The sequence below is a fragment of the Chaetura pelagica genome, unplaced genomic scaffold, assembly GCF_000747805.2.
Source record: "Chaetura pelagica isolate M959 unplaced genomic scaffold, ChaPel_1.0 scaffold91, whole genome shotgun sequence".
Classification (NCBI taxonomy): Eukaryota; Metazoa; Chordata; class Aves; order Apodiformes; family Apodidae; genus Chaetura; species Chaetura pelagica.
Genome location: NW_009952042.1, coordinates 321,769 through 338,012, shown reverse-complemented (window position 1 = coordinate 338,012; position 16,244 = coordinate 321,769). Strand labels below are relative to the sequence as shown.

At 45.1% G+C, this 16,244-nt stretch overlaps 1 protein-coding gene across 1 annotated transcript in view; it reads right to left on the bottom strand.

Moving 5' to 3' along the window:
- TCF4 (transcription factor 4) overlaps positions 1–16,244 on the bottom strand; it is a 231,569-nt gene that overhangs the window by 117,194 nt on the left and 98,131 nt on the right. The gene's annotated exons all lie outside the window — the stretch shown is intronic.

Here is a 16,244-nt window from a genome sequence, read left to right as displayed (position 1 = left end):
ACCTTTTCCTCATGCTGTTTACATATGTAAAATAAGCACTGCTGACTGCCTAACGCACGGAGGCAACAGCAAGGGCTTAGCATTTCTTCACGCTGAGAATGGAATGTGAAATAAAGTTCCTAAATCGGCTGCACTGCTCCACACACTTCCTGGAACTGGGATAGGGTTGGGCACCCTGTCCCACTGCCTGCTGGGGACACGGTGAGCCCCTTGGGGGACTGCCAGCTTTGCCCAGGAGCTGTTGGGGCTGTGGTTCCCTACCCCTCTTTCTCAGGAGCAAATTCCCCCCGGGATGAAGGTGCGGCTGGAATTCACACCTGGGAGAGAGGCACTGGTTGGGAACTGGCCTTTCACTCCTGAGGCTGGGGCTGCCCCAGCAGTGCTGGGACTTGAGCCCAACGACTGGCAAGACTCTCTACCAGCAGTAAGTACCCTTTTTTCCCCCCCCTCTTTTTTCCAGGAAGCCTTCAACACTCAGCTCCAACAGCCTGACGGGCAGTACCGGTTACGGTTGTGCCATATTTACAAAGGAGAAGAAAGGTTCTTTCAGGTTTGAATGGCCAGACTCGAGCAAAATCAAGAAGGAAAGAGGTGGTTTCTGCAAAGCATTAAGTCATGGCTGAGCAGCACCGCACCACGTGCTCCCGAGACAAAGAGCAGTCAAGAGGGCTGATACAAAACATATTGACACTAAAAGACCACCCTTATGGTGAGGATAATCACGGGAGGGGGGAGGAATTATCTAACAAAACATCCAAGAGCACAGTAAAAATCACTCGTAAAATAAAGTTTCTATTACAGGCTGGGGCATAAAACCCACAACACACAGTCCTAGTTACCAGGGACCAGATGCTCAGTTTATCTCTGCCTGCAAGTCCCAGCAATGCTGGGGACCCCTCTGCACCTCGGAGCCAGGTCTGTGGGGCTGTGGACCCCCCTCTCTACCAGAGGAAGGTGACAGCCCTGCACCAAACCCTCTCTACACCTGCCTAAGCCATTACAAATGTCCTTAAACTGCATTTGGAAAGATCAGTTGATAATAACGACGGCATCTACTGACAACAAACTCCAGAGGCTGGAATATGGTGGGTGATGGGTCCCTATCTGGCATGTCCCTTCCAGTGCCCCCACATCATTTTGACTTCATACAGGACCCGGCGAGGCAGATCATTAGACAAAGGCTGATGGAGTTCATTTAAAGCATTCCCAAAATGGTGTGTCCACGTTCAGGCTCCACAAACCTTCCCTTTCATATCCAGTTCCCAGGTTTGGTTGCCATTTAGAGGTATTAATTGATAAAGTTTGACTATAGGGAGTGATTTGGAATAAAAAATAAATCCTCTTTCTCCCCATGATAGTGTAAGTCTACAGAGCTTGCTTTTGCTGCTCAATTGTTTCTGTTGTTTTCCACATCAAGTAGTTACTTATAGAAGGGAACCTCCAAAATATATTTGCAATTCATAGGACATTTGCACATGCAATAACTTTTGAAAGCACTTGTATCTGGTTATACAAAAATGATAGATCACTCCCTCCACAGCCCCCCTCAGGTTCAGAGCACTGGGAGCCTTGGCAGAAATAATTCAAGATGGAAATGGCGATGAAATTTTAATTGTGAATCTCCGAGTCCAACCCCGAGATCTGAGAACAAAATGTCTCGCTGGCACGCCTGGAGTTCCGTGTGCTACTTCCCGTCACCCCAAGAGGGCCAGAAAGTCGATGCAAATAAGTGGTGAGGATGGAAGGGGAGGGGGGGTAGAAAAAAAAACCCCAAACAGAAAAATAGGGTGGAGGGGAACCAAGTAGAAGCAGCACCACAAGGTACTTTGCAGGCGACTCCGGCTGCTGCCGGGGCGGCAGGAATCTGCTTTGCCATCGGATCAGACACAGGCAGCCTCAGCTTAATTTCAGTTGTTAAAAAATATTTATCCAGATACAAAAATAAACCCACTGCAAATTACAAGTTGTCAGGGTTAAAATCTACTTCTATTTGTGTGGGGGAGGATAAGAGAACAGCATAGACATGAATCATTCTCAGTAATTTGAGTGTTTCCATGACATCAATGGGCACTCGTCCAGGACTCTGTCGAAGTCTGTGAGGTACCAAAGCAGCACAGCAGCCAGCAGGAGATTGACTTTTTTCTCTTTTTTTTTCCTGTGGTTTTTTTTTTTTTGGATTTTTTTTTTTATTTTTTTTTTTAGGATTATGCTCCTTGTAAAGATTTCATCTCTAGCATCCACTTTTACCACCAAACAAGATAGCTTGGGAGACCGCGAGTGAACACATTTCGTTCTGCTCGTGTCTAAGCCTTTAACTTTATTACATTTGTTGCTGTCGTTCCCACAGGCAGCCAGAAAGCTGCCTCCTCGATTCAGAATATCCAAAATTCATGAAAAAGAAAGTCAAGAAACCATTAAGGAGACAGACATACGTAGGTTTTCACTCTCAACTGTAATTATGAGATGATAATACTTTTTGTAATGGCACTTCCTTTTGGGGAGGGGGGAATATCTTTTGTATAAACTGTCCGTTTAAAATTAGCTACAGTCTTGATGTTGATTTTCTGCTTAAAATTCACTGGCACATTTGTTTCAGATAATAAAATTTGCGGGAGTGCTGATAACACGCAAGAGTCGGCTCTTTCAGCAACTATCTGTGCTCACAAATACAAAAGCATCCCCTGAATTTCCACGTTTACTGTACATTGTGCATCATTTCCAGCCGCTCCAACGCCCCAACCGCTACGGTGCCTTTTCCGAGGTTTGCGAGAGCTCAAGATTCTCCCTTCCCGCTCCCCGACCCCCTCCCCCACCCCTTTTTTTTTCCTTCTTCTTTTTTTTGGTTGTTTTCATATTTCAAAAAGCAAAATGTTTTAAAAAAGAGAGAGTATCTACAGCGATGTAGACACCCCGACGCATTCACTGCGGAATTTTCGAGACAACCCTCTAGTACTAGAATGCGGCAGCCGCTGCGGATATTTTTTGGCACAAAGACAATGGTGGCAGTGCCAAGCCCCATGGCTAAAACTACTCAAAAGAGGCATAAGGGTAGCATTAATCGTTCAAGTCTTTTACTGCATGGAGTACTGTTGTCCATATTTTAAAACCTAAAAGTACCCGTTAGTAATATTTGCTGTAAGCCAGGAAAATGAGGGGGGGGAGCGGGGTGTGGGGAGGAAATATTGAAAGCAAAAAAAAAAAAGAAGAAGAATCAAAAAAAAAAGGAGCCTGAAATAGAGACGAGTAACAAACCTTGTCAGACATCTGATTAATTTTTTTTTCTACCTAGAGGACCAAATGCTAAAATGTGCCATTTGTTACCAGCGCTCCGAACACGCCACACGAGCCATACCCTTCGTGGCTTTATGATCTGACAATTGAAACAAAGCTCCATGGAAGAAGTTGACCTACAAAGGCTGGTGAATAACTTTCCAGTCTGCACTTGTTCCTTAGGTAAGGCAAAAAAGCACCTCCATTATTACCAGAGGCACCAACTTGGCGTGTGGATAAATATATATATGTTTTTTCCATGAATTGACACAATGCATGCCAATCAGAGGAGGGACAAAGAACTCCATGCAGCTCCTGTTTTCTGACAAACACTGGATCTCAAGTCTCTGATCCCCAAATACCTCTAGAAAAAAACCCTGCTTATCTTCTCTAAACTAGAATGATTGCTCCATAAAGATTTTGTTTGCATTTTTGTTTCACTGCAGAAAAGCAAAGCAGCCCAGGATTGCCAATCAATCAATAAAGAAGCCACTTGCCTTGCCATGGTGCACTTTGAAAAATTAATTAAATTAAGGAGAAAATTTAAGCAACTTCCAAAGCACAAATGCAAGTCCTGGATTCCCCACTCTCTTTTCCCTGCCCTGGGAGATAGGGCACCGTGGCTTTTTTTCTGGTAGGCAGAATGAGAGGCATGAGGCAATTCTTTCCATCTACAGAGAAAAGGAAGTGAAGCTATTGCTAGAAATTACTTCAATTCAATGTTGACATTGATTTTGGCTTGGAAGTATTTTTTTGAGAGATGAGTTGGACCCGAATATTCTAACTCAGGTTTCTGCTGCCCTGCACTTGGGGTTTAGTTCTTGGGTAGAGAGAAGAAGGAAAACCTGTCTGGGGAGAAAAAAAAATAATTGTATTAGGGATTGAAAATTCAATGGTTGTGAATTTTGGTCTGTTCAGGTCTGCTTCAATCTACTTTGTATTTAATTACTGCATTTCTAGCATTTTTGGAAATGAATGATTGTTCCCTCTGATGCCTGAAATGCATCCTGAAAGGAGCCCGATCGACTCCCCAACGATGAATGACAAATTAAAGAAGAATTCAGTGTTCAAGTCAAAGCAGGCAGGAGGAACAGGGAGCTGGAGCATATTTGGGGAGAAGTCCTGAGCAACTGAAGAATGGGCTGAACATTCTAGCTGCACACTTGTCTGGATGCAAGGAACACATACGTGTGATCGGCTGCCGCAGGGTTGCTCTGCATCGTTATGAGGCTCATGGAACAGTTTCCTTCTGCCTCAATCTATAGTTCTTGCTTTCACTTGTTTTTTTTAATGCTTGTCTCAGTTTGGTGGCACAAGAAAGGAAGGATGCAAACACACCAGGGAGCGGGTGCTGGACTCAGCCCAGTACTCTCTACTGGGAGTGAAGGTCCCCGAGCACCGGCCCTGCCCGTCAGGAGGCACGGGAACCTCTGACAGTGACAGCACTGCTATTTTTTTTTACTTCATTCTTTTTGCCTTCAAGATTTGAAAATCTGACTCATTTTCAGCAGAGAAATCAGGTAAAAAAAATGCACAGAATTAGAAAAATTCTTATTGAAATAAATGAGACGTTTCACACTACAGACTGTGGCTACAAACACTTCACTCTCAGAGAAATATCTATTTATTCCCTGTGCTCTCCATGAAGAGCCTCCCCGGAAAAACAGCCTGGCCCTGCTTGCATCAGAGAAGCCAGCAGGCCACTTCTTTATTTTTTTCAGAACTTTTGAATAGTCTGTTCTTTCAGAGAGAGAGAGGAAATTAAAAAATTTTTTAAAAAAGGGGAGGGGAGGGAGGAAAAATGTTTTTAGCATGAAATGAAATTTCTGGGGCTCTTGATTGCAGGATGCAGATCTGAACGCTGTCCCTGGCACCAGGACTAACAGCTGGCTGAGCCTTCTCCCCTTTTGTGAGACAGCTCTGAGCTTTGCTGAGCAGATTCTGCCTTGGCTATGAAGCTGGGCAGGGATGCACCCCAGGCAGGCAGGGATGCTCCCCAGGTAGGCAGGGATGCTCCCCAGGTAGGCAGGGATGCTCCCCAGGTAGGCAGGGATGCTCCCCAGGTAGGCAGGGATGCTCCCCAGGTAGGCAGGGATGCTCCCCAGGTAGGCAGGGATGCTCCCCAGGTAGGCAGGGATGCTCCCCAGGTAGGCAGGGATGCTCCCCAGGTAGGCAGGGATGCTCCCCAGGTAGGCAGGGATGCTCCCCAGGTAGGCAGGGATGCTCCCCAGGTAGGCAGGGATGCTCCCCAGGTAGGCAGGGATGCTCCCCAGGTAGGCAGGGATGCTCCCCAGGTAGGCAGGGATGCTCCCCAGGTAGGCAGGGATGCTCCCCAGGTAGGCAGGGATGCTCCCCAGGTAGGCAGGGATGCTCCCCAGGTAGGCAGGGATGCTCCCCAGGCAGGCAGGGATGCTCCCCAGGCAGGCAGGGCTGGACACAGGCTGGAGCAGCTCCCCAGCAGCAGGGAGCTGGGAAGGAAACAAGTGGCCCTTGTGCTCGGGCTGAAGAAAAGGTGCTGAAAATGTTGGGTGGGCACCATCCCCAGCACCCAGGGGGACAAGCAGGTCCCAGCGGTGGCTGCTGACCCTGGGGCCTGCCTCTGGTTTCTCCTCCTCTAGCATTTAAACAGCAGCTCCACTCGGCTGAGTTGCTCCCTCGGGCTTGACCCGGGTTGTATATCCAGACTTCCAGACTTCCCCAACACTTACTGCTATAGGATAGACAATGAAAATACCCGATTTATTTCACTGAGGTTTTGAACAGTGTATTTTACATCACAAAGAATCTCATCCGATGGCAATGGAAGTATCATGTTAATGAGCTATTTCTGCTTTGTGCTCTGTGTGAAGTACAGACAACAAGGAGGAAAGCAGAAAGATCTTAAGGAAAGTTGGTGCAATAATGTTAAAAAACTGTACAAATGACACGGTACCTCACCCAGGGAAGGCCCACAAACTAGACACAAAGCTAAGGGAAGGCATTAATGCCAATGATCAGAATGGCATTGCAGCCCAAAACGTGGCACAAAGATCTTTTTGCCCTGGCAGAGGATTTGTGCACTGACACTGCTGTGCAGTGAGCACTAGTGGTTCTGAAAGAGACGTTACGATGCCAGAGCAAGAACCATCACAAAGGGAGAGGCGTTTTGTTTGGTTTTTTAAACAGTACCACCAAAACGCCAAGGGAATTCAATTTGAAACAAACTGAAATAAAGCCACAGAGGCTCACCTGCACAACCTAAAGAAAACTGAGTGCCCAAGTGGCACCTCAGCACTGAGTCAGCTCAGCTGGCCAGAGCTTATGCTTCAATGGGCAAGGCTGAAATGCCCTGAGGGCCAAACTCCTTCCTTACACACACACCCCCCATACGTGTGCCCTGCCTGCACATACACACGTACATGTTGATGGGAAAGGCTGCACTGTCTGCTGAAGTGAAAGGACTGGCTCCCTTCTAGCCCTGTTCAGTCACTCCACAAAAATATCAGACCCTTTCTTTTTTTTTTTTTTGCCACTGCTGCCAGTTCCCAAAATATTGGAGCCCAAGCAAAAAGACTGAGGCAAACTGCTCCATCTATTTCTGTCATCTACCCAACACCAGCTCCGTCACAGGGCAGTACGTGATCTCCCTGTTTGCCTGCTTTTGACACAAAAACTACCCTGGAAAAGATAATGTGAAGAGAGAATATCAAAGACCATATTCAGATTTACAGTAAATGGTCGCTCAGCCCTTGACTAGTCTCACCAAAACCAAGGAGATGGTAAAGATTATCACGCTATCCCATGAAGTAAAGGTCTGACGCTAATAGCTGGGTGTTTGCTCAGGTGATACAGCTGCACTACAGGGTGGATTGTGTCTCATCCAGCCCAAACAAGCTCGCTGCAGCCTTTGCAACAGGTTTTCAGCACCCTGAAGTTCATCAGAGGACACGCAGGTCTTGCCATTGCGCGGCCATTGTGCAACCAATAAATAACACCCCGGACGGGGAACATTAACGAGCTTAATATCAACTACATGCACTCATTGAGACCAGAATAATAAACTTTCATAATTGAATTAGGTTATTTCAACAAAACAACGGTTTATTTCAATGCTGCCTGAAGAAATGGTATTTAACAAGCTGAAGGAACCTCCAAAACTCCTCCCTGCCGTGGGCTCTGGTGCTCGAGTGGGCACGTCTAAGTGAGCCCTGAACAACCAGGCACCTCCACTCCAAAAGCTGTGAAGGAAAGAGCATTTCTGGGAGACAATCCCTCATTTAGAGCGAAGATTCATCTGACTTCATAAGCATCTTTAGTCTCCTTTCCTTTTCATGTGTGCAGAGAATTTCAGTCTAGAGGAAATAATTAGGACCATCTCAGCCTGAACACCTGTATCCCGCTGGAAATAGGCACATTTAGTTGGGAGAGAAACAAAAACTCTTTAAGTGAACCCATTCACCACGTTCTACCCTCCTCATTCTTGGAACCTTTAAAAGGAAAAAGATGGGCAGGGGATGAAGGCAGGCACAAAGCACAAAAAATAAACCAAAAGTATTCTCTAACGTTACAGAATCAGAATAATAAAGAAGGGGCAACATTTTCATAAAGACATGGGATAAAACTATGTTGTAATAATAGTCCAGACCTGAAATCAATATATAAGAATTGAAGGTAATGCACTGGATATTGTTTTATCCTAAGTAAGCCTCACAGGGCTAGTTTAAATCAAAATACACGGCAGGGTGATCCCTCATCATTTGTTCAGGGACCAGTTCAGGAGATCTTTATCACGGATCTGGAAACCTGGGGTTTCACTCAAGCATGAAAACAGAATCACTCTAAAACAAGTTAGATAAGGATCTAAGGCCATGAAAGACACGGCATTGAAAGGGGATGATAAACCTTCCCACAGCCCAAGCCCGGGCTCTAAATCTTTGGTCTGTAAACCACCCCTCTCCAGTAGCGTTTATTAAAAGGCTACTAAAAACAAACCAGGCTGGACACGAGCAAGGATAAAGAGATCAAAAGCCTTATCGCTCAGATTAGGGCTCAAATCCACACCTCAGCACGACAAGCACAAACCACCCTCCTCAGGCAGCTCCACTCCTCCCCAGCAGGCTCAACCTCGGGGCTTCAGGTGACCCCAAAACCACCAAACCCACCCCCCGGCTCAGCTGCTGAGCCCCCCCCTCCTGCCTGAACCCCAAACACAGCCCACAGCACCACACACCCAGGAGAAGGGAACAAGCCCCGGCCACCAGCGCCCACAGACCCTTTTGAAAAGCTTGATGGCAAAGAGAAACATCCCAGTTGCAACACCGAAAGCCCCAGTGCCTTTGCAGCAGTTTCCCCTCCTGGTTTTCCCCCATTTTCACTTGCTCTCTGCACACAGACAGAACTACCCGGGTCTCTAACAACCCCTGATTATTGAGACTGAAAAGCTACGCATTTCGACAGAAATTGTCTTTATTTGTAACCCTGGTCAGCACAGAAAAAGAAAAACAACAAAAAAACAAAGTTAGCATTTATTTTTGTTAGCGTCTTGATGTTTTAAAAACAATGGATTGGATCATTTGGGTCAGCTGAGCAGACACAACAGCCGACAAGCTTCTCAGTGCATGGCAAAACATCAGGAACGATGTGGTAAATATACTGTAATATTATGAAATACCCAAGAGCCTCCAATCGGCAATATCCAGCAGAGGGCATGCAGACCCTAATAAGATTTTTACACTTGAGAACTGACATTTCCTAAACATTTGGGGAACAAACAATTTGGGCTGAGACTACAGGGAAACTCGCAGCACGGGTACACACACTCTCTCCAGCCCGAGCAGATCCAGAATGGTAAAGTTCACTGGTAAAAAAGACACCAGGAATGTTGATACCTGTGCTGACAAAAAAGGAAAGGCCTTGAGAAAGGGAGTTCCCACCTCCTCCTGCTCACGATTTTCCTTTGGCTGCCAAATGCAGAGATGATGACACTGATGCAAAAAAAGAATTGAAGTAATAAAACCTGACCATTCCTCAATTCAAACTTCAGACCTGAAAGGAATGCTACGTTGCAGAGCAAGATGCAGACTGACTCCCAAATACTTCCTTCTCTGCAGGGGAAATATGGGCTGCTAATTTTAAATAAAACTGAGGATCTTTAGCAGGGCCAGATTTGCATCCTAACGACTTCACAGAATGGGAAAGCAGCATTACCTACAGTTTCTGGACAGTGTTTATGTTTTATTATACTTCAGTGAGAAGGAATTTTCAAAAAACCTGATCCAGGGAAGACTTTGTCATTTATCATGTTTGTTTCTGAAATGACTTGCTCAACTTTCTATATAAACTTGGTAATGTCTGCCCAAGCTTTAAGGGTCCTCCAGTGACTAGATGATCCTTCGAGGTCCCTTCCAACCCCTAGGATTCTATGAAGCCTTTTACCTACAGCTGCTGAAGCAACTCCCCCCTCCCAACCCCAGCACATTCCCTGCCTTCAGAGAGCTCCAAACACACCCAGGAGAAACTTCCACCTCCTGGTGCAGCCCCAGAACTATGATGGGAATTAATTGCTACCAACCTGTCCAGGGAAAGGATCGCTCCTAACCTCAACCTCTGCTTCCCAGCCCAGAGAGTAACGGCTCTTTGGGATCCTTATCCTCTATTTTTTAAAGTTTCAGTAGTCCTGGGAGATGAACTTAATTTCCAAGGTCTCCAAGGCAGGCAGCTTAGGTTACATGTAGGTCACAATAAATAATACTCATCCCTGGGCCAGCGCGAGCGGCGCCGCTGCAGCCTAAGTTGAAATGACAAGGCTTTATTATTCCTAAGCACTTGATTCGGAAACATTTGCACAATCTGTTAAGTCCAGACAAATTTAAATGGTTCTGACATGCAGCCTGCTAGGGTCAGTGACAGGGATAATGCCTCTTTACGTGGGTAAAATTTTGTGGCATATAGGTCACTCTCTTAAGGGGAATCAACTGCGTGTCTCTTCTTTGCATTTCCACCACAATCCTTCATCCTGCAGCCTGGAGCTGAGACTGAAATGCAAGAAAGGAGCCGAACGCTCAAAGCAAAAATCTGCTTCCAGGACAATCCATTATATCTGACAAGTTAAATGTTCCATGGTAGACCATATGGCATCGGAGCAGGGCCGACGATGGAAGAGGGAAACTCAGCAAATGCATCACAATTAAGGAGTTTGACTATAGACTTTACTTTGATTTACTTTATTTTTTATTAAATCCTGGGTATTTCAGGCTTCCAATTTTCATACAGCCCTTCCAAAGCTTCCACCCCCTCCACTAAGCTAGCTGTACAGGCACAGGTGGTTCACCAAAAGCATTTTCTCCAAAACCTTTTGGTCTTAGTTGCTTTAAATAGTACTCCTGATCAAGCCATTTTTATACCTGGTAACCTTGCTAAGTGCTGGGCATCTCTCTTATTAACTACCATGAACGTTATTAGCACTTTGCTAAAGACCAAAGAAGACAACAGCATAAAATCCTTGTCTCCAAAGCCTTGGTGATGACCTCTCAGAAGAAACACCACCCCATCAAAGGACACAGACCCCTGAGACTGAGGGCTAGCAGGTGCCATCCTGGAGTCACCCTATGGAAACCCACCTCCATCTCTGGGTAGGTATTTTTTACCAGACTGGTCCCTTATTGTCAGAAGAGCTGCTACAGAGGCAAGACAACAGCACTGATGGGCAGAAAGATCTTTCCAGCTTCGAGATCCATGACTCTAGGACCTACGGCAAAAATTGTGGAGCCTTCTCACCCATCAACCTTACACAGGTGTTCTCTGCACACAACTAGACCCAACTCTGAGCAATCACCAGGCAGGAGCCCACAGCTCCATAAACCAGGAGGGTTTTGTCCTGTTTTCCTTGCCAAATCCTACCACGGAATTAACCAAAGATGCCAACAGTAAATTAACTCTTTCTGTACAGCACCCACCACCCATTATCCCTCCCTTTTGAACAGCCAGAACCTCGGGCTCTTACAAAGCAATCCTTGTAGCTAGCCACTGGAGCAGCAGACCTGGAATACTGGGAATAATTAGAAGAAAATCCATGCAAATTAGCTGCATGTAATGAAGTTCCTAAATAATTTGGAGACGCGGGGCTGAAAACAGTAACCAGTCTTTCCAGAACTCCTCACAAAGACTCTCCTCTGTGCAAGAGGACAGAAGGACTTCCATGAACTTGTCATTATTCTGGTCAGATATCAGACAGGTCTGCTACCCTTTAGAAAGAAATTCTGCAGCAATAACTGCACAACCATCTTTGGGCAATGCCCTGAGGTCACGATGCAAAAAACAAAGTAGGTAACCAAAGTTCCACCCTTATTTAGGCATTTAAATAAAATCTCATCAGCAGGAGTAAATCCAAGCCAGTGTCACTGGTGGCAGTGGAAGCTGCTGGTGCACAGCTTGCCAAAACAAAGCCCTTACTGGGACTCAGGGATGTGTTCTTGTTCAGAGTTAGTAGCTCCCATCATTTTTAAGGCTTAAATCGATATTCTTTTTCAAATTCATCTCATTCTACCTCTCATCAAGGCTCATGGCAGGGTTCCCTTCCTGGGATGGCATGGCCCTGAAGCCCAGCAGCCAGCCCAGCAGCAGGAGCTATCCAAGGAGCAGGCAGGCCCTGGGGTCTGCTGGGAACACTGGGAATTGTTAGATGGGAATCTGGGTGGTTTTATAAACACAGCAACACTGGTGCTGTGCCTGTCACACAACACCCTCTGACAAGCCCAGTGTCTACCCTGACAGAGACCAAATCGAAGCAATATTAACTTTAAATCCATCCCTATTTTAAGATGCTGGGAAATTGAGATTTAAAAAAAATCACTAAGAATACCAGGGGTTACTTCAGTGAAGCAGTCGTTGATGAACTTTGAAAACATCCATTTCAGTGAGGAAGTGTATTTTTTAAAAAAACAGATTTAAATGTGTTCTGTCATTCCTGGTAAGAACATGTTTTCAGGTTCCTTTAAATCCATCATTATTTCTATATTTTTGCCAAACCGTCGCTGTTTTTGCTCCCACAAACCAAAAAATTCAAGCAGGAAAAGAAAGAAAATGCCTGAAAGATCTGAAAAATCCTTCAGTAAATCAAGAGGTTCCTATTTTGAACTGGAGAGCTCAGGCCTAGGCCAGGCAGAAGGGCAGGCAGGGCTCCCAACGCCTGGCAGAACAAAGAGCATCAGGAAGCCAAGGCTGAACGAGTGGGATCCATGGCTCCAGTGCTGCAGCCCCACACACAGATCTTCCATTTATTATTGATTTAGCATTTAGTCCTGCAGGCACTGGAACAAAGACCCCTGTCATTATAAATGCATACTTTTCTGGCATGGTTTCATTTTAAAAAAGGGACTTTCCCCCCCCCCCTCCAAAAAAACAAAAAAGAATAAAAAAGATCCCTGTGTATTAAAAGGACATCAACTTCTTCCAGAGCCACACACCTTTCCAAACATGTTTGTGCAACTGCAGGTCTGAGATGACAGAGAAGGGGTTCTGTGTTTGTTGGGGGCTGTCACAGAGTCTCTCAGAGCTGCCACCAGCCAGCCCAGCACCCCGGTGGGAAACGGATCCCTACGAGTCCTGGGGAAAAGCAGGAAGCATGGATCACCCTCAGCTCTGCTGGGACAACCAGCTTGGTAGGAAAGGGCTGGAGACAGCCTTCCCAATCCTTTGCATATTTAAGGGCAGTTTATTTTGTCTGGGATTCCACTGTTTTCAGGGAGCAATTCCCAGGCAGCCCGAGAGCGAGCGCGTGTGTCATTCCCAACTATTTATTGTTTAATTGGGCACGTCCCAAATAGATAATGGCTCTTTAAAACACTCCTGGCATCGGTGAGCCACTGGGCTAGCACCAACCAGAAGAAAAATGGCTGGAAATGAATGTTTGCTGGAATCCAGCTCCATAGGCTCGTGGAATAAACTCGTTCCTTGCAAAAACCAACACGACAGGAAGGGATGTGGGCAAGAAACGGAGCAGAGAAGGGAGGAGGAAAGAGAAACACAGCAAATTTCACACCAGCAAAACAAAGCCAAACGAGGCAGATATTTGTGCTTTGTAGATGCCACTACTAAATCCTGATCAATGTTTTTATTACTAATTAAAATGCCCATATGGTAAGACAACACCTGATCCAAGGAGCTTTTAAGTGCAGCAATTGTCAGGGCTAAACTTCTGCCATTCATTAGAAAATCTGAAAATTTGGCCTCAATTTATTTTCAAATGTACTGTTTTCTGAGCCATTAATGAAAGGAAATAGAAACCTGGGCAGAGCATCTCTTTCCCTTTTTTTCCAGAGCATTTACTTTCCCTATTTCCTAGTTTGAAACAAACCATGTTTAAAAATAATGGCAAAGTGAAGTCGAAGGAAAAGCCAGGTAGTGTTCTTGGTCTTCTTATCAAAAAGTTAAATATATCAGATACAAAATGTAATGCAGCTAAAAATGAGTCCAAGTAGAGACGTAGGATGTTAATGTCCAAAATTTCATGAAGCAATTAGGAGAGACCCAACACCAAAAACCTGGAAGCTTCCAGAATCCCCAGAGCCAGTTCCAGAATCCCTAGAGCCCATTCCAGAAAGCCCTAGAGTCACTACCAAACCCCAGGCTGCACCTCAGCCACCTCACTGGGACACAAGGCCACACTTGGGCACAAGTTTTACAATTTTGGGACATCAGGAAGGAAAAACAAGCTACATGTGACATCCCTGGTACTTGGTTAGCATCTTGGTATGTGTATTTATGACAAATACGCTTTGATTTTCAGAAACTCTGACCTCTCATAGTTCCTGCTGTGGGATGATCAGCAATTCTGAATTAGTACCCTAAAGAATTCTGATGAATAAATACTCTTACAGAAAACGTGCTCAGAAAGGTGCTGGCAGACTTAACCTGTCACCTGTAAAACAGCCAGAAAGTTCCAAAATTTTAACTTTCAGCCATTTGTAAACCCTTTTAACTGTTCTGTAATTTTGTGTTCCCAAGAGCAACCCCTGGTAGGACCAGGGGTGATTCACCCCCAGCTTTCCACTCTCTGCCTTAGCAACTGCAGCCAATATTTCTGCTGCTAATCATAAATTATTAGTTTGCTTTTCATTCCCAGGTAAATTGTTACTGGAATGATAATATAGTCCAAAAAGGTGCAATTTGGAAGCCAGGCAGAACTTGGAAGAAGGTTTGCAAGTGCCAGAGCACTCACACAGAAAGTGCAAAGGGTGTTTTTTCCAAGGTAAACCAGAGTGCCAATTAAACCAGGACTTTGCTGTGGATGGGAAAACAAAGGCTGTCATTCACAGGAAATGGGATTAATTCCCAGAAAACAGGAAAAAAAAACCAACCCAATGTATGGGTTTCAGGAATTAAAGCATAAAATGTCCTGGTTAATGATAAAATTATTTTTTTACAGCAATAAAAGAAAATACCAAAATGGGCCTGAAACAAAGTATTTTTGAAAAAAAAATCCTGAATGAGAAGAAGATAATCTCCTTGGGTTTTCCCTTCCACCAGGGTTTGAAAAAGAGAATTTCTGGGCTAATTTCTTCTTCTGCCCTGCAAAAGCACTGAGAACCCCTGAATGCTTCACTACAGCCAGTGCTCCCACCTCCTGCCAGCACGGCACTGGGAATGGGCTTCTCACCACAAAACACTGCAAGGAGGAAAAAATGATCCCATCCTTTTCCTCTTTTTTAGCACTGCTGAGCTGGCTACTTCTTCTAATCCCATCAATTCTCCTTTTCCCCTTTGGCAGCAGTCACTAATTTCAGATGCATCCCTTTCAGGCCTGATTATCAGAAGAATGAGCTATTCCTAACTTCAAGTTCATGAGAACAGCACCCTGCCTTCCTCAAACGCCCAGAGTGTCACTCAGCACAAGCTGAAATCAGCACTCAGCTCTCAATATTCTACCCCACAGCGTCCTGTGGTTTTATATGATCAAATAAACACACATAAAATGCACGGGGTGCTTAGATACATTTTCTCTCCCTTCATGCCAAGCACAAACCCATCTCTCAGGCCAGTCAAGATGCCATCGCTTTCCATTCCCCAGAAATTAAAATAAAGATGAAGGAATATTATTTTATTCAGCTCTCCCCCAAGAAAAAAAAACATACACGTCAGGCCTCTGATTATTTTTAAGGCATTTGTAGAGGAGAGATGCATGTCAGACTAATAAGGCATGCACAGCTTCTTTGCAGATTTCTAAATATAAATCCTTCTCACCTTACTCCTGCCAGCAGAGCCCTGGAGTCAAGGGGCTGGCTGCAGAAGCTGACCAGCAGTGTCTGATCCTCCCCAAGGCAATCTCCAGTCCTTCCCCGTGGGAAATCAGCTCCTGTGAAGCTGATGGTACCACCACCAGTTCAGGTTGTTAAACCCAGTATATCACACCAGTACCCTGAGGTCCCACCCAGGACCAGGCACACATTGTATGAAGTGGATCTGCTGGAAAGACAAAGCTCCCAACTGACCTAAATGGACACCAGAGCCATAAGAACCTGGTAAACTCCAGCAAGAGGAATTCATTTTTTTGCCTGAGAAAGAACAACTTATTAATTGCACTCTAAGTACCCTGATACACACAATTCTTACAAATATGCTTCGATTTTCAGAAACTTCCAACTCTCACAGATCCTTCTATGGGCGCTCAGTCATCTGGAATTCTTACTCTAAGAAATTCTAACAACAAAATATTCCTACAGAAAATTTGCTCTGGAAGGTGCTGGCAGTTTGTTGGGTTTTGGTTTTGGGTTGTTTTTAAAGCAAACATTCAACTTCTACAACTAAAACATTCTGCATCTAAACAATCCAACATGTTTCTAACTTGTCTTATTACTTCTCCATCGACGCTTTTTAAAGATGACCAAGGATTTCATCTCCTGCCATTTCAACAATAGTGGGAAAGTTTCTTAAGTCACAGATTTTTCACTGAGCCCAAACCCACAGAATCTGGGGGGGGGAAGAACCAATGACAGCAG